We start from the raw sequence: 18824 nt of genomic DNA, 5'->3' as shown, positions 1-18824 counted from the left end.
ATGGCCTCTTGTCCTGTCACTGGTGGCCTGGAGGAGAGGCCGACCCCATCTGTAGGAGCAATAAGGTCACCCCAGAGCCTGTGCTCCCCCAGAGGCTCTAGATACATACACACCATGTTTAAACACGCAGTAGTTTGGATGAGAAAGGCTTAAAACATAGAACATTTCATGTTTCAGATAGGTTAGTGGAATAAAAATACCTCAAATGCATTTAAGGGTAATTATAATTAATCTGGTAATTTAATCAGCAATAGAAGGTTTCAGTGAAGCAGGGAGGAATTATATCGTTAATGCAACGTTTCTGTGACGGTCTGAATCCTGTTAAAATAGCTGAAGATAATAATGGATGACTATTAATGAGTCTATGTGACTATTAATGAGGCTCTATTACTTCGCCTCCTGGTGGCTGCTCTCTTTTTACAGCTTAGTGTCAGAAGCGCAGAGTGAAGCTTGTGCTGACCCGGCAGGACAGAAGGAGAAGCCTGAGAGAACAGGAAATAGGATAATTTAGCGTTCAGCGACCTTCACCCTGTGTACAACAATGTGATTTCCAAATCGTAAGGGTATAGAGAAGATCGTGTAAAAAACAGTGAAATACTTTGCTGTAAAGCAACAGAGAAACGAGATCTTCCCCGCCGCCCCCCCCCCCCCAATACCTGGCAGTAGCCATGAAGTTCCAGGGGCCCGAAGCATCCCTTACGGTATGGTGCTACTTCGTGAAGATTCATTTTCCATTCCAGCTGTGTTTAATTGGTGGTCATTGGCTATGACTGTTAATCTTCCTGTTGTGAATAATACAATTGGACAAGGTAAAAGAATAATTACCTTCTCTTTTACATCTTCCTTACCAATTTATTTCAATGATACATGAAATAAACGTGCTGCCTGTAAACTCTGCAGACAGCAACATAAGTCCCAGTGTTGTCCAAAAGAATCAGATTTTTTACCCAGTGCAACAAGCCATTAATTACACACTCAAGAGAGACTTTGGTTATTTATCTTGGAGTTGCACAAGCTTGGATCCTCTGTGGTATTCCACAAATCAAGCACACCGACTATAAAAACTTTTTACTATTTATACATTTTAGCAAACAAAGGAATTAGTGTTCATTAGCTACAAGTTACAGAGTTCTCTTTCTAATTGGTATTCTCTCCTCTATTGTTTAATGACTCTCTCACTTCTCATGCTGATTAGTCTGCATGCCCAGGCTTTCTCTTGCTCTGAGGTGGGCTCTCAGCTGGTGGTTGTGATCTGTCCCTGCTGGAATTACCTTTTACCCAGGCAGAGCTGATTCAGCATGGTCACCGAGTTGTCTTTATTGGTTTCTGCTTTATCTTGGGAATTCTGCTAAATGTCCTTGGGGCCCATAAATTCTGCATTCTTTGTGTCCACTATCATTGGTACATCCTTCTTCCCAAGCCTGGTTAACCTCCCCCTGAGTCTGAGATCATTGAAGCAAGTCCAGTCCTAAACCTTAAGAAGGCAATTCTACCCACAAGTAATTTGTTTTTCTAACACCTGTATGTCAGAGCTTGTTAGCTGCTCTCTGTTTAAATCTCCCTTCTTGTTGATTTGGCTTGAAAGTATATAAAGACTAAGCATTAAAGAACATCCTTTCTTTAGAAAATTTTACATATTACACATTTTGCAACACTGGCACCCTAAAGAAAAACAAAATAGTTAAGCCCTTCTTGTGCAAAAGCCCACCGTTGCAGAACAATCATGCATCTCAGAAGAAAATCCAGGAAGATAAATGGTATCAGGAATCAGGTTCTAGATGAGAAGGAAATTTGTTAAGTAAAATTTCAGATGCTTTGAAGTGACTCATATCCTAAGCTATAAAGAAAGGCAAAAAATTCCTCCAAATAGTCCCTGCCAGTCTAGTGTGGTGAAAATTTCCTTCTCTTTCTTGGTGGCATTCAGAAGTTTCCAGGACCAGAAGTGTTAATCAATCTGCAGTTGTGAGTCCATAAAATTCACTTAACTTGAATGCAAGATCAGATGGGAGGTAAGCATGTCACACAAAAAAATGAAGTTAATATTCACTTAGGCATAGTGTGAATGATTGACAAGATGTGTGGGATTTCTTCAGTCATTTCTGCATAAGCTTTGCTGGCTGAAGGAGATTGCATTTGCTTGTGAAGACAGACTGACTCTTTATAATCGCATTAGCCATATCATGTATTAGCTCTGTGAACTGGAATTCATGGGTTACAACAGTAATTTCAAGGTTATATTTTTAACATATGAAAGTTTCCTTTACAGAATTGCATGGATTGTAAACACTGTATCTTATTTGGAGATGTTTCTAGCACAGTGTTCTATCCATTTTCGAATAAATGGTGAGGTGTTTTTAAAGCAAATACTTTCAAACAATTTGTTTTCCTAAAGCATGGTAATAAAATTTGTAATTTTGATATATCCATCTCAATGTGAATCCCTTCTGCAGTAGAGATTTTAAGTCGAGCTGGTCTGGTCTTGGTAGGTCTGAGGCTGAGCCTTGACTTGTTGACTGCAGCAAAGTGGCTTTATCAGTCACTGCTACCGAGTCCTGAACTGTCAGGAGAGGGCGCAGCCTTCCCAGAAGTCTCAGATGGAAAAAGGTACTCTGGTGTGTCAGAATGATTCAGAAAGGTTCTCCCAAAACCTGTGTGGTCTGGGAGACACAGACACTCCTCCTGGTTTGGGAATTGAGGACTGCGGAAAGAACCTGCTGTGGTCTGCATGCGTGTCCTTCATAAAACTGAGTCATTCATAGTTCTCAAAAAATGGAGTATGTAGTATTTACAGAGAAGAAATTTAGGGTTTATTTATCATTTTGAAGACTACAACATGGCTCCTGAATTTTAATTTAGTAAATTTTAGTTTTATATAAGCTGTACCATATATTGTGTAGTGTGATGCAGAAAATCTTCTGAAAGATCTTGTACTGCTGGTAGTGGATAGTGCAGCTCTTTTTTTCTCTTTAATTTCAAAATTACATACAGTGCAACATGGCTCATGCCAGTGCAAACTTTTTTTGCTTCCCCACTAAGTGAGGAAGAAATTTGCTATAATCAAAGGCTAGATAAGTCTCCAAAATTCAGGCAATGTGCTTCCCTCTCTGCTGTGTCTGGCAATGCTGCTGATCAGAAACTAGTCAGTGTCCTGAGAAATTATAATCCTTGATTTTCCTTATTATTTTTTTTTTAATTCACATTCCAATCAGACATTTAAAGATTTTATATTATCCATAGAATGAATTTTAAATGGTCTTTTAAGACACCAAATAGTTTAATTTCATTAATGCCTTATGCTTTCAATTCTGCTATTGGCTCCATTCTTGGCCAAGTGCTCTTCAACACCTATTTTAACACCTTGGGTGCAGGACTCAAAGGAATACTAAGTTTGCTGCTGTCACTAAATTGAGATGAACTGTTGACTCCCTTAAGGCCAGAGATGCCCTGCAGAGACACCTTGAGGAACTAGAAAGCTGGGCAGTCACCAACCATATGAAGTTTAACAAGGGCAAGTGGCAAATTCTGCACCTGGGATGGGGCAGCCCTGGATGTACAGACTGGGGAATGAGAGGGTGGAGAGCAGTGCCATGGAAAGGGACCTGGGGATCCTGGTCCATGGCAAGTTGAACATGAGCCAGCAGTGCCCTGGCAGCCAGGAGGGCGACCTGTGTCCTGGGGGACATCAGGGACAGCATCCCCAGCCAGGCAAGGGAGGGGATTGTCCTGCTCTGCTCTGCACTGGGGCAGCCTCACCTCAAGTGCTTGGGGCAGCTTTGGGTGCTATGATATAAAAAAGACATTAAGGTATTAGAGAGTGTCCAAGGGAGGCCACAGGGATGGTGAAGGGTCTGGAGGGGGAGATGTGAGGAGTGGCTGAGATCCCTTGGTCTGTCCAGCCTGGAGAAGAGGAGACTGAGGGGAAAGCTCAGTGGGGTTTTTGACATCCTCAGTGGGGGAAGCATGAATCTCTGCTAATGACCAGTGATAAGAGTTGAGGAAACAGCCTGAAGCTGAATTGGGGGAGGTTTAGGTTGGATATTAGGAAAAGGTTCTTCACCCAGAGAATGGTTGGGCACTGGAACAGCTCCCCAGGAAAGTGGTCACAGCACCAAGACTGGCAGAGTTCAAGACAGATTTGAACAAGACTCTCAGGCACATTGTGTGATTGTTGGGATGTCATGTGCAGGGCCAGGAGCTGGAACTCAACCATCCTGATGTGTCCCTTCCAACTCAGCATATTCTGTGATTCTAATATTCTGTGAAATCATTGCAATTCATCTTCCCAGAGTGTTTTGACTTTTTCTCATTCTGACATGAAACTGAATTGGCACATTTATCTGAAATGTTTTAAATTCAGTAAAACTGCATTTATTTTAGACCCTTATAGCTGAAATAACCCTACAACTGCATTATCAAGCAGAAAGGTCTTTTCTGACTGAATTCACCAATCAGCCTCAAAAGCTTTATATTTAAGTTTTTTGTGGCTGTGGTTTCATGAGGTGGGCATTATGAAAGCTAGTTGAATGAATAATATGTGCTTTCTGCTGGCTTCTAAATGGGCATCAGTCAATAAAAGAAAAATTCTGCAGTCACTGCTAGCTGAGTTAAACAAAGCTGCAGCTGAGCAGAGAATGAACTGTTGCTAAAGCAGCCTGTTGCTGAACCGCACTGTCCTTTGGCATGGAAAGGTGATAAAACAGATTTATGAGTGGTGGATACTTGTTTCTTTGGGGAGTGGTTGGTGCTTTGAGCTCCACCCCGAATCAGTGCACACTGCCTGGCTCCTCCCCAGGGCAGCGCTGGGCTCTCAGCTGTGTTAGAGTTGAGGGAGCCAAGAGTGCCTGTCTTGGCCCCAGGGCACCACCCAGCCACATCAGAGACCCCTTGTGAAGAGCCCATCTGGGTCTGCAAACTTCCCCACCTCTTCTGCATCACTGCTACTCCCTTTAGCACTGACCTCTGGGCTTACAGAATGACCAGGCACTGGTTTCTCTGGTTTTGGGGATCCAGTAAAGGTGCTTTAGCTTTTCCCAGCTCCCCAAGCAAGGGACTGTTTCCATTCTGTTCCAGTTGCAATGGCATAAAATATAAAACATTGTTCCATATGTTTCAGATGCAACATGTAAGTATTCTGTTTGATGCAGTGCAAGTTTGTTACAACTTTTCACAAGTCTCCCTGGATATTTTTGCTGGAGTCCTAATACAAAAGTGAGAAGGCATTGCTATGTCAGCAGCTCATTCTCTTGTGATTAACAAGCCATTAAAATTTTCAGAGTTGTCCCTAAACAGGCCTGAATGTATTAACTACAAAGAACACAGTGTAGTTACAGAGAACAGAAATAACAGTTATTTTAGAAGTCTCTTACATCTGAATGTAGGTTCTGTGGGGTTTGGCTCAGGCTTATTTGGGCAAGAATACGATTGTTGACACTCAACAGTGTTAGGAGGCTTGAGAGTTTTGGGGTGGGGGGGTTTGTGAGGTGGTGCTTTTTTTTTTTGTGTGTGTGTGTGTGTGTGTGTGTGTGTGTGTGTGTGTGTGTGTTTGTGTGTGTTTTGTTTTGGACTGGCTCTTTGGTTTGCTGGTATGTTTCTTTTGCTGGCTTGGTTTGCTGGTATGTTTCTTTTAAAGAGGTTCTTTCTGAGTCTTGACCATGTTTGCAGCTGATTTGGAGCATCTAATGAAGATGAAGACTCACATTCTTGCCATATGAGGGCTTACCCAGTAGATTAACCAGATCATGAATGTCTAAAGAGCCCCATTTTACCTGCTGTGGCCTAGACCACATCCTCCAAGTGGCACAAGTTAATGACTTCAGTGTGGCAATGCTACGTGTGCACCTGGCCTCAACATACTTGCATACATAACTCATCAGCAAGGTGTGCAAAGTGTATTTTAGTGTATGTACGTATTAATGGTGATGAGTGAGGCTTGTCAGCAGAGTCTGTAACCAAACCCAGGTCTGACAATACTTCCTTCTCCGAGAAGATGGTATTGAGTACCTCAGCTGTCAGCAGGAAAGCAAGATTTCTCATGCCCACAGCAGCAAAACATTCCAGTGCAACTAATTGTTTTGGTTTGGTTCTTTTTGTTTTTTGTTTTAAGGTTTTTTTTAGTGCAGGGTCTAAATGCAGAAAGCCCATAAGAAAAGAAATCAAAACAATTCATTTCTTGACAGTCCCTTGCCTTTAAGAGGTATGGCTTGTGAGCTTTTTACATTTAAGATGAAAAGTGCTTAAAAGAGGTAAAGACAATTATTCTGTTTTAATGGTCTCATTCATTTATTGGGCAAAGGTGAGCTGATTTCCAAAGTCATCCTCCTCCCTGCTGCGTCAGTTCCTTTCTGTGAGGGCGGAGTCAAGAGCCTCCAACACCCTTGAAGATCAGCTGATAGGAAATTCCAAGGTACAAACTATTCACTCTATGTGTGTAATAAATATGTGTGTAATAGGCACTATGACAGCAGTCACTTGCATACCAACCTGTGCAGGGTAGTAGTATACATTCCTGTATTCTCCATTAACGTCCATTTGAAGACATTTTCATTTCTAAGACATTTTGGGGTTTGGGGATATTTTGTTTGGTTGGGTCTTTTTGAGGTTTAGGATACCTGAAACTTACCTCTACCACTGTTTTTTTTTTCCCCCAAATATTTAAGAAGACCTGCAATATCCTGTTTTAACCACACAAGTTCATTTCACTTCTGTGTGTCAACACAGTCACTGAAATTCCGGTGTCAGGTTCAGATGTTTTGATTAAGTTTTCCTAATAAACTAATGTTGTGTGACTGGCAGTGATTCTTATCAATAAAAATAATTTGAGATTTTTTTTGCAAAGGTCATATTCTTTCTTTTCTACAGTGAATGACAAAATGTCCATTAAACACATAGTAGCATTCAGTTCCAGGTTTAAAAATGGAAATGGCAGAGGTTTTTCTGGGTTAATGACAACTTATGTCTCAAATGCAACTGCTGTGCAAGGAAAGTGCTTTCTTTCATAGGTATTTGTCAAAATCCTTCTCATTGTCTTTTAGACTCATATCTGTTGCCTTGTTTATTTGTCAAAATCCTTCTCGTCTTTCAGGCTCATATCTGATGCCTTGTTTCAGAGCCATATGTTCCAATTTTATCCTCTCTCATATTTTTCTGTAATAGGTTTGCTTTCTTGATCTACATTCATTGAGATGCAAAGCATCTGGGATGTAGGCACAGGAGAAGGCTAAATCTCAGAAAAAAGAGCATTTCTTCCTTGAAAACTCTTACACAAGAAATGTGTGAGATTGGCTGTACCTGACCCTAAACTACCTGACAAGGCTGTTGTCATAAACAAGAAGACAGAATCAGAGGAAATGCCATGCTCCAAGTAGATAAAATGTGTTTGAATGCTAACAGAATGTCAGCCCTAGCTGCCAGAATCCTGCATGCAACAACCTTTGGCTGCACCAGCAGTCAGGATGAGACCTTCAGATGGAGGAATCTGTTGGTCTCTGTGTCATCCCATTGTTGTCTCACAAGCAGAAAGAAGAGAGAGTGAACACCTGACATTTGTATCAAGAACAGGCTGAGTGGGAGAAGGAGCAGGCAGAGAGGGGTGTGGAGAACAGGGAGGGAAACAGCAGAGGGCCAAAGACAAGCACAGAAAGTGGGGCAGATGAGGAGATGAAAAGTCCAACCTCCACCCTTTCTATATCCAGGATCAGTCAGAGATCTCTGGAGAGCAGCTGAACCAGCTCTGTTTCCATGAAAAGAGCTAGGAAAGATGAGATTAGGTAAATCCAAGTACCTGAGCAATCTGTTTAAGGTCATTAGGCTCCTCTTTCTAAATCGTGGCTAACTGGGTTTCAGCAGTGGGAAAAGGAAGCTGTCTCTGAGTCAGCTTCTTGGTTCTGGGAAGCAAATGTAATCTCATCAAGCTTACTTGGAGTCACTGATGTGGTCTGCAGGAGCCCTTGCCTTGTCTCCTCACCATTTTCTGCATCTTTGCACCAAACATGCAATCTAAGGGCAGCCTGTGGCACTTCAAGGGAGCAGTGAGCTGCAGTCCCCCCATCTCTAAAGTTAATGAACTCAAGGGATGTGCATCAGCAGTGAATTTGGCTCACGGTTTTCAGTTTTTAACTACTGAGCTGAAAAAAAGTGTAATACACATAATAAATCTTTTAATTTATAGGGTTTGGTGCTTCTTGCAAGGAGCCTTGATTCCCAGCACAGGCTGATCACCAAGCTGATATTCTGAAGGAGACTCTTTTGTCTCGATTTCCCTGCATTTATCGAATTGTTTATAATGTAGGCCACAGGATCTTTTCTGTCTGTTTGGTCTGATGTAGGTCAGCAGTTCAGTGGATTCAAATGAATGACTGATAGCAACCTCCAATTGGTTGCCATGGAAATGGCATTGGGCCAATTGCCCAGTTGTGGAATGTTGTTGCAAAGGAGACATAATTATTTCCAAATTTGGCCACAATCCATATTATATCCATATTTATCCATATTTTGCTGCAAATGGCCTTGTCTTCTTTGGCAAGATATCCCGTGGGCAGAGAACATATCCTTAGTAACTCACTGTTCTTATACTGGGTATATACCATGTTCCATGTTCCATGTTCCATGCTGGGTGGAGTTTCCAACAAGTTCTCCTCTGTGGAGAGGCCAAGACTCACGACCCTTGCTAGGCATGCAGCTGTGGCCCAGAATCAGGCCTCTGGCTCCCTGTCAGCCTGTCTCTAATGCTGCTCTTTATGGGATCACTTACAGACCTTTGAGCAGCAATTTAATCTTGGTACAAAACCTGTATTAAGGTTTTTTGAGGAGCAAAGGCTCCTGTGCATATCCTCATGTGAAGCAGGAAAGAGTTTCAGGAGCACTGCAGAGTTCTCCCACCTGTCAAATGCTTGTTCCTCTTACTCAAAGAGGTCACCACCTCTTTGAATATGAACCAGCTTTTGTTTTAAAACGTCAGCATTTTAGCACATGACAGCCCCCAACATATCCTCTTGTACCTTCTGGGATCATTTTGTCTGAATTGTGCTGATGGAACCCAGTTGCTATCAGATGGCCCTTTGCAGAGTTGCTTCAGGGGTGAGGGAGATGTGGACTGAATGTGCTGGGGTAGCTGTCACAAACTGGCCTATTCTTCTCATGCTTGTGGCCAGCCAGTCAGGGATGGTTGGTATATCCACTTCATGGCTGCTGAGCCATGAGTCTTTGATCTTTTTTCTGTATAAATGTCTTCAGATGCAATTTGACAGCAGGTTGCACTCAGAAGATTTTTCCACTCTGTAGTTCTACGCTATCAAGACATGCTTAAATTATCCTAGAGGCCATGCCTTCAGAGAGGCCTGGGTTAGTTACACATCTCTGGTTTTGATTGACAATTTAAACACCCTCCCTAGCTAGGCCACTTCTCTGGAGAGTCCCTGTTTCTTGATCTGACAGAGATGCAGGCAGACAGAGCTACAACCCTGCACTATATAGAACAAAACCAGGGTGATAACCCCTACAAAACATGACAGAGTCACTGCATGCTTGGGTTTGCCTTGGAGCTGGTTTGCTTTTACAGAGCTAGACCAGATCCTTCTGAGTCAGATCCTGTTATATGCACACTATTGTAGTGCCTTTAATTCATTTTAAGAGTGGTACAGATAGGTTTCTTCCCCTTTCACAATTATTACCTTGTTATGTCTTTGCTTTCTAAAGTGTTCTGGTTGCATCTCACAGCTGCAAGCATGCCCCAGGGCCTGGTGCAGTGAAGTGTCTGCGTGTGTTTTGCTCTCTTGGTTGTATGGAAGGAGTCATCACTGCATTATAAACTCATCTCTATAGTTTTCAAAGCTCATTTTGGCCTATGGAAAAGCTTCATTGTGTGAAAAGTGTCAGGTTCCTTGTGGGATGGGGTGGACTGTTACACCCCGAGCTGCATCTTGCCATTTCTTTTTCTGCACTAGAATTGGGAAGAGGGAGCAGATAGGAGAAAGTCAGAGCTGTATTGGACCCCAGTCTAATGCTGGGCCTGGGTAAGCCTCTGCAGCAGTCTCCAAGTTTCTCTTGGAAGTCAAAAATTATAATATTGAATGAGTAAGTTTCATGAAAAACAGGAAATAATCTGCAGTTGTGGCAGGCAGCGTGTGGGAAACATGCAGCATTTGTGTGAACTGTTGAGTACCAGTTGTATTCCTGTGAATTCTCTTAGGCTGATCTAGGTTGAATTCAACCATCTCACCTCCCAGGAAGCAAGCATGACCACCACAGGACTTTCACTGGTGCACAAAGGCGCTCATTGTGCTTTCCATTGCACTGGTATTGTGAAGATTGTTTACTCTGAGGCTTTGATGCATGATCTTTTATAGCTACTGGGCTGCTCCCATGTAAGATTCTTCCAAAGGATACTGCAGAGCAGCCAGCTGCAATTAAAACTGAGAAGACAGTGTCCAAGTCCTTTGACTTCCAATTCTTTGACTTCCATTATCTTTAAATTACATCTTTAGTGCTGCCTGTCCTACTGTCAGAGTAGGATCACTCTTGCCCATGGTTTACTACAGTCCTAACCTGATTAGAAATCTGAGGGTTTTCTCCTCATTTCACTAGGGAGTATTAAAACAAATTATCCTGATATGGAGACTATAAAATAGGTAAAAAAATTAAATAAAATAAATTCAAGCACTGATTCTCTGTGTGCCAAAGACCTCATCATCCAGAGCTCCATTAGCAATAAAAAAATGTTTGAAGAGGCAAAATGTTGCATGTCTGAAGTCTTCAGGTTTAATGAAATGTCATTGTCCTTTTGTTGAGAGTCCAGTCCCAAATCTTTTCTTAGTCTTTACTAGGATGAAGTAGACAAGGAACTTAGAGTGGGTTAGAACACATCAAGACTCCTGAGTCTAGCGAAGACTGCATATAAAAATAATATTGTCTTAGAAAGTAAAAAGACTGTGTCCTGCATTTGCTGAGCAAGGGTTTCAATCCAATGGGTTTTTTCAGTGTGCTGGCAGGTTCACAAAATAGGATGCATTCTGACTATAGCTAAACAAACAGCTGGAGGGGTGTTGTCTCTGCAGAGCCACAGGCCTGTCCCTTTCTGTTTGCAGGCACTCTGCCCATTCCCTGTCCTTTGTAAAGGCTCCAGCCTTACAGGGGGGTGAGCACGCTCACACACAACATTGGTGTGACCTGAAACTGAGCCCAACAAGTGCTTTCTGTCCCACTCCCCCAGAGCTGGTCACTTAATCTCTGACATATGTATATTCTGGCACAGCACTCTGAAACACCCATCAGGCTGCATCAGGCTTTGTGTGGGTAGTGATCATTCACCCATCCCTGGCATTCAGCTCTTTTGGAATCAAGGGAGGGGATTGTTCAGCTCTGCCCTGCACTGGTGTGGCCTCACCTCAAGCCCTGCGTGCGGTTTGGGGCACCACAATATAAAAAAGACATTAATCTATTACAGTGTGTCCAAAGGACAGCTGTGAAGGTGATGAAGGGCCTGGAGGGGAAGCCATATGAGGAATGGCTGAGGTCACTTGGTCTGTTCAGCCTGGAGAAGAGGAGACTGAGGGGAGACCCTACTGGGGTCTTCCACATCCTCACAAGGGGAAGTGGAAAGGCAAGCACTGATCTCTTCACTCTTGTGATCAGTGACTTGAGGAAAAGGCATGAAGCTGGATTTAGAGTGGTTTAGGTTGGATATCAGGGAAAAGGTTCTTCCAGAGAGTGGTTGGGAACTGAGCAGGCTCCCCAGGGCAGTGTCATAGCACCAAACCTGACAGAGTTCAAGAAGTATTTGTACAATGCTCTCAAGCACAGGATATGACTCTTGGGATGACCTGTCCAGGGCCAGGAGTTGGACTTGATGATCCAGACGTGTCCCTTCTAACTCAGCAGATTCTATGATTCTATGGTTCTATGAAAAAATGGTGAGCAACACACAAAATTGGCTACCCAAAGCAGCTCAGCTCAGATTTGTTTGCTGCTGTAACCTCCTCAATATCTGTGGAGCAGCAGCATTGTTTCTTCTACATTCAAGTGTAGGAGAACACCAAGGAATGAAGGCTCAATACTGAGACATTTGTCATTTCTGGTGCTGTTTGTAAATAAACTCCTCAGCCAAGAGCTATTGCATATTTTGAGAAGAAGGCAAGAAGGCAATGTTCTGTGTCTTCCTACACGTGCCAGTGCTGAACAGTTCAAAAAGGACAGAGAAAAAAAATTACCCTGTTAGGTCTAAGAAAAGTGATAAATCTATTCTCTTGAAACACAGTTCTGTTTTATCTGGCTTTACTTTCAGTGGAAGGGGACACACACAGTGCTTTCCTATTGCCACCTGTTTCTGGCAACGCAGGCCCTGCTTGTAAGCCATTCAAAGTTCCCATAATCTGCTCTCAGAATATGGAAAAGAATTGAAAGTAAATAAAGGTCACATGTTTACAGAGCCCTTCCCACGTCATTAGCATTTCTAATTGATAGAGGGTATTGTTTCTTACTCCTGTGTGTAGAAGATGCTTGCACTGCCTGTGGAATGTTGTGCAGGCCCTCCCTAAGTGCCTTGGCTTCTTCAAGAGCCTTTTATTCAGAACTTTTTCCAAGTCTGGCAGGAGAGGTGAACCTCTGTGGAAGCAAAATTGCAAGTGTCTTCTTTATTTTGTTATTTATGCATAACCTTCCCTCTGCCTTCAGCACTGAAAGGTTTTGCTGGTTTTCACTTTCTTAGGGTTGTGGTTTCTTTCTTAATAGAAGAAAGAACTTAAGGAAACACCTGGAGTCACCTATCTCTGGTCTACTGTTTCCATATCTGGTTTATTTATTTTTTTAACTTCAGACACAGGATGTGCATGTGTGTGAAAAGGAGATCAGGCATCTACATTTAGATGTTTGGTAGGAAGTGAGTGTCTTCCAGGTTATTTTATAATCACTGGAGCTAAGGCCTCTAGAAAACTATTCAGGACATCAAAATCATCCCTGCTAAATCATCCTCTGGAGAAGCATCTCTCTTTCCACTGCCAGTATTGGGAACCCACAGAGAGGAGACTGAATTACCACAGCTGAAATAAGATGCTGCAGAAGGTGGCATAAATACCCCTGCAGTTTGAGCTACTATTCACCCACTGAAAGGCTTGAAAGGCTTCCATTTTTCCCATTAATGTAGTCACTCTGCTCACCTAAGCAAAAAATTTTGTAAAAGTGCATCTTTGCAGAAAATTGTGTATTAAGCACCAGTCTTTATTGCACCTAACAGCACTTTTAAATCCTCTCCCCAGGAAGCTGTTGACACATGTTGGGTTGGAGTCACTCTACCACCTTCTCCCAAGAAATGCGTCTATAATTGTATTTGTTTGGTTACACGTTGCTGTGGAGGTGTTGGCATGCTGATCCAGACCCGCAAGCCAACCAGCACAGCAGGTGGCTTCATGGCCCTATATGGCATTTCACCTGTGAAGGTAACCAGGATCTCCCTCTGAATCTCTTTGAGGTCTAAACTAAGCAGCCTAGAAGATGTCAAATGGAGCTGCTCCATGCCTGAGATGGGTGGCAGTCTCTGGCAGTGAAAGCTGTGACCTCCTGTTTGAAACCTGGCTCACATTACCCCAAATGTTGTGAAGGATGGTTCTTCTTGCCATGCCCTCTACAGAACAAGATGTTGTCTGTGGAGCAGTATGCTCTGAAAGGCCAGGTCTGGCTGCTCCCTTCCAGCACTGCAGGTAGAAGAAGATGGCTTTAACATAAAGGAAGACACAAAAATTATCTGGAGGCTGGCCAGAGGCAGGTGGGAACAGGCTGAGAAGGTGGAGGTCTGTTTGGTCTGGTGACACAGCTATGTAGATTCACTGTCTAAAATCCCTTGTGGGGAGAGAAAGACATGGAAGGAGTCATTGGCTGCAGTTAGTTTGGGGTGGAGGGAGTTTTCTTAAGGCCAGGCGTAGGAAAGTTTGAAAGCACACATTTCAGCATAATTAGAGGCTTTTCTGACATGAAGATAAAACTTGATATGCAAAGTCTGTACATTTGGATTTCATGTTGCGCTACACCCCCAGATTTGGCCTTTATCTTACCTTTACATCAGGATGTTAGGCAATTCACCACCACTTGCAATTTACTTTGACTCTGGTGACTGTTAATTCTTACTGTGTGGATTGAAGACTTCTTTTAGAAAAGTTTCCAGTTTGTTATTTTGTCATTAAGTTGAAAAAGTCTGTGCACCTTTAAAAAGGTGATAATAAACATGATGAAAGTGTAAAGAAAGCTAAGTGATACTAAGAAGTTAGGTTATGGTCTTCTCTTTATTCATCCACCTATTAGAGGATGAAAGAGCATATAATGAGACAGAAGAGTGGGACATCGAAAGCAGACAGGGATTTTCTTTGCATGTGGTATGTTGCCATTCCTGAGCAATATCCACATGCATAAATGTAACAGGATCCAGCAAAATGTCAGGCATTAAATAGCCTCCAACACCAATTGCAATAGCAGTGATAAGAATATAAATTTCAAGATTATTAAATGGGCTTCTGAGGTCAGCTATGCTGTAGCTGTCTGTCACAGCATTCCATGTCCTGTCCTCCAAAACACGTTCCAGTTAACACACCCAAAGCCTGGGAGCTATTTGCTCTGCCCGTTTTATCAAATGTAATAGTCACCATGCTCCTGGGATGGCCTGTGACCATCACTTTATTTGTACTGGATACAATAACAGTCTGCTGGGATTCTGGCATTCTGACACTACCTGAGTGACTGCTGAATGCTTTAAGTGTACTTCAGTTATTTCTTCCACAAGTGAACTCATATTCTGCTCTACTTACAGATACTTGTGTTGGCTCTTAGTGGAAAGTTTCAGACCTCTTCTGGTCCTGTACAAGTCCTGTCTAAACTAACACAATGGCAGGACTGTTAACCTGGCTGATATAATTCCCAGAGAGTCTGGAACAGTTTCTCTTACATGAGATATATAAATGCTTTATGAGACCTAGAAGTTGCTGACAGATGCTGCTACACTTTGGCCCTGCACAGGCAGCTCCTGCTTGCCTCACAACCAGCTTTGCTTAGAGTCAACTTGGCCCTCCCAGCTGTCTGCCCACATCTGTTTTCTTCCTAGGAATAAGCCTTGAACTTTTGCAGTCCTGGTGAGGTTTAGAGAGCCAGGGACCTCTGCACCATGCTTGGCTGTGCAGCATGGGCACCCCAAACACTGCCCATTGGTAGCTGAGACCCAGGACTGAGCACTTGAAGGATGCGTAGGGATGGCCATCAGTTCTCTCCACTGGAACAGAGATAATTTCATGTATGATGGGATCAGGTAAGACAGGAGACATATAGGCCCTCTGACCTCAAATCCTTTCATCCTAGAAAGGAAAGGGAAAAGATTCAGCCTTTTCACAGCTTCCCTCAGAGGACACTCTCAGACGTAAAACCCCTATGCTTGCAGTTGTTGAATTTCTGAGCTGTGCATTCTCGCCCTTTCCTTCTACCCCAAGCAGTGAAATGTTTGTTGGTACTGTCCAGGAATTCATCTGTTGGTATTTTAATATGCATGTGTATGATCACCCAGTTGCTACAATTACACTGTGGGAATCTTGTTTCTAAAAATACACCAATCTCTGCTGCTCTCCAACACAAGCATGAGATAATGGATCATGTTCCCCAGTTGCCAGTCACACACAGGAAGAAGGAAATCAATACAGCTGGCAATACAGAAAGACTACAAAAATTGTAATTAGAACTAATTTCCCTTTCACTTAAAAACATCATCTTCTAGCCTGCATTATCACAGCTTCAGCTTTACAGTGCATTAAAACAATAATGGGCTTCCCTTTGCTAGATAAAATCCTGTTATTCTGCTTGAGAGCATCTTTGGAGGAGCTCAAAGTGGTGAGGTTTATTATGAGAACCTTAAACCAGCTCCTACTCCAGCAGGTAGTCTGTTGCTATCAGTGTACTTCCACCAAAACTGGGAGAGATTTTGCATCACTCAGGTTGTGATTGCTGTATTTTGTCTAGGGAAACACGTGTGCAAACCAGCTTTTAGATTTGAGGTGCAGAAAACTCCCTGATCTTGTTCTATCTCCTCTTCTGCATTATTTAAATGGCAGTTGAAAGCACTCTGAGTCAGTGGAGGCTGCAGAAAAAATTGACGGAATGCCATTCATTTTACTATTATAAAAAGCTGTATTTTGGAATGATTTTGCATTACAAATAGTGCCTCTGATTCCAGAGGAGCTACTTAGTGTATAGCCTTACTCAACCTTACCATTGTATATTTTGTCCAAATAATGTCTGCCTGGTGAGCAAAGGAGGGGGCATGGGAGCCTGAACTTCAATGTTGTAGCCAAAAGTCATGGTGATGAGACATTGTATGGAAATCAGTGTATTCCAAATTACAGCACTGACTTCTGAGTATGGCTGCTGCATCTCTGTTTTTCCCTCTCCCTGCCCATAGAATAAGAGCAATAATGTTAGAAATGGCAAGGGGCATTAATGAATTAATGCTAATTTTAGATTTTGTCAGTGCTTTGAAGTTTTTCAGTGAGCTACATAAAGTGTAGCTCACTGAACAACTGTGCTACATAAAGTACACCTTGGTCAGTGTCTGCTAGAAGACACATAAAGGTCTGAAGCCACAGAAGAATTCTTCTGGCAGTGGGGTTTCCAGCCATGGTTCTCCTGCAGGGAGAGGAGTGGCCATCCTTGAGAAAAGGCAATGGAAATAGAGGGGAATGCATGTGGAAGCTGTGTTCTGCATTCACACAGTAATCCAAAGCTGCTCCCAGTTTTGCCCCTCAGAGTCTGTTTAATAACCACTGTAGCTCATTGTATCTTTCTTCCAAAAGTTGGGTGTAAAAGGAACCCCTCTATCCTTGCTACAGGCTTTTTACTTTTAAATTAAAATACTTTGTTTTCCCCTAGATGCTGTAGTCTGGTTGTAATCTGTTACTTTCCCAAGAGTGTTTTTTTCTACCTAGAGCCATATTCTGTCCTTAGTTCTGGTCTCTCTTAGATCTCTCTTAGACAGCATTATCTTTCCCACTGAACAGAAAACTTCTTAGAGAGCAGCCAGGAAAGAATCCTCTCTGCCTCTTGGAGCATGCAGTGCCGGAGCTGCTACTGGAGCTGGTCATACATTACAACACTGTCAGCACTGGCTTTTTGCCCATCAAAGGGGTTTTTGGAGCCAGGCGAAGGCAGAGCCACTGAGCACTGTCAGAAACCTCCAGCATCTCCATCCATGCTTGGCAAGAGACTGCTCCACAAGAATGGAGCTTTACTTCTCTGCTCCATTGAAACAACACCTGCCCGTGGCTCTGCTGTTAGTATCAGATTGCTTAGTCCTGAAATCCTGCTTTTCTCTGCTGCTTAGATCTGCTGTTCATCTTCAGTGGAGTTTTTCTGATTAACCAGGCTTTTGTTCCTGCCTTTCAGAGTCACAAGGAAGCCCTGCTCTGCCAACCAGGAGTTAGCGCAGCTCTGGTTTGCTGTCATTTCTTACCCCTGAGAGAGCAGCCTTCTGCCTGCTGGGAGGAGAGCTGCTGAAAGACACCTCTTTCTTGGGGTCTTTCACAGAATGACCCCTCCTAGCATCACAGCCCTGGTCTAGCAAGGCACCAGTGAGGAAACTGAAGCCTCAAAACTTCAACAGGATAAGAAATGTGTAACTTCTGAAGCATGCTGGAGCCAATGTGGTGTTTCAGAGCCAGCCTCTATTCTTAGAAAAATGGTGAAAGTCATAATTTAAAAATAAAATCAAGTGCAGTGCTAGCAAAGAGTCGTATTGGTGGTATTCCTGTGAGTAAATCCCTCAACATGAATTGGCTTCACTTGAAGTTCAGCAGCGCTCCACCAAAATAAGGCCCAGCTGTGAGGTGTCTGTAATATGGATCTGAACAGGACAGAAGTACAGATGGCTCTTGCCACATCAGGTGTCCTCCTCGCCCCTTCTCTTCCCCCCAAAACATGCCTGTAGTTCACTTTAGTATTACTGGTCAAACCAGAGCTTTCCAAGGGTCTCTGAAGGAGTTAGCCCATGCAAGTGGTGAAATTTAATGTACATCCCTCTAGGCACCTCTGCAGGTGCTGTGCTTCTGCTGTCTGGTGGGGACTAGATGATGCTTTTGTACCATTCACAGCCATTTCTGGTTTGCATTGAGGTTACCAAATACTGTACTTTATCTCAGAATCTCCTGATGTCAACATATTCCTTCTTAGGGTTGTGTGCAGTAAGCAAAGGGCCAGTCTCTGTCTGGCTTTGAGCAGGGATGGCCACAGATTAATACTTATAGCTTAGAGCTAGGATGAACTTCCTGTGCAGCATCTGAATCAGTCATTTTATTGGCAGAAAAACCACACAACTGGCTGTATGCAAATCCTGTTCATCTGCTGCTTTAGTACTGTTTGAATTCTGAGGTTTCCTTCAGAAAAGCTCCCCTGTGTTTTACAGCCACAAAAGGCTGTAGGCATAACCCTTTACCCACTTGGGTCATGCAGAATTTTTCCAATAACTTTAACTGAGAGAAGCTGAAACCTAAAAGTTTCCTCTTGCACTCAGTCAGGCCAATGTGAACATTACTTAAGGAGACGCCAAAAAGTGAAACACTGGATCTCATAATACAGTGCCTCTGTGATCTGGTGGTTTTACTCACCCTGTAACCTTCACCCATGAACCCAGCCCCACCAGGGTGAGATGAAACACGTGTGAGTTACACTGCTGTTTCACCCTGTGCAGAAGTGATCAGTGAGCTCTGCCTCTGGCTCTGAGTTGTGCCTGTTAACTCCTGAGGCTTACACTGCCCAGTGATGTCACCAGGAGTCTTGCAAGAGTCAGCAAGCTTTTTTTTCCCTCTAATGAA

At 43.0% G+C, this 18824-nt stretch overlaps 1 long non-coding RNA gene across 4 annotated transcripts; it reads left to right on the top strand.

The window, feature by feature from the left end:
- The first annotated feature begins 1903 nt into the window (after nucleotides 1–1903).
- Nucleotides 1904–17732, top strand: LOC139588438 (uncharacterized). 4 transcript variants are annotated; one of them, XR_011678693.1, is made up of 5 exons: nucleotides 2568–2604; nucleotides 5662–5877; nucleotides 6104–6193; nucleotides 6293–6403; nucleotides 17401–17732. It is a non-coding gene; the product is annotated as an uncharacterized lncRNA (long non-coding RNA). The 4 variants fall into 4 exon arrangements; XR_011678701.1 differs by lacking the exons at nucleotides 2568–2604; nucleotides 5662–5877 and adding an exon at nucleotides 1904–2009; XR_011678680.1 differs by lacking the exon at nucleotides 2568–2604 and having other exon boundaries at nucleotides 5319–5877.
- Nucleotides 17733–18824: the final 1092 nt, after the last annotated feature.

Source organism: Agelaius tricolor, unplaced genomic scaffold, assembly GCF_023055355.1.
Source record: "Agelaius tricolor isolate 1412-34295 unplaced genomic scaffold, bAgeTri1.0.p SCAF_1, whole genome shotgun sequence".
Taxonomy (NCBI): Eukaryota; Metazoa; Chordata; class Aves; order Passeriformes; family Icteridae; genus Agelaius; species Agelaius tricolor.
The sequence above is the reverse complement of the archived record's forward strand: the minus strand, read 5'-3'. Positions and strand labels throughout refer to the sequence as shown.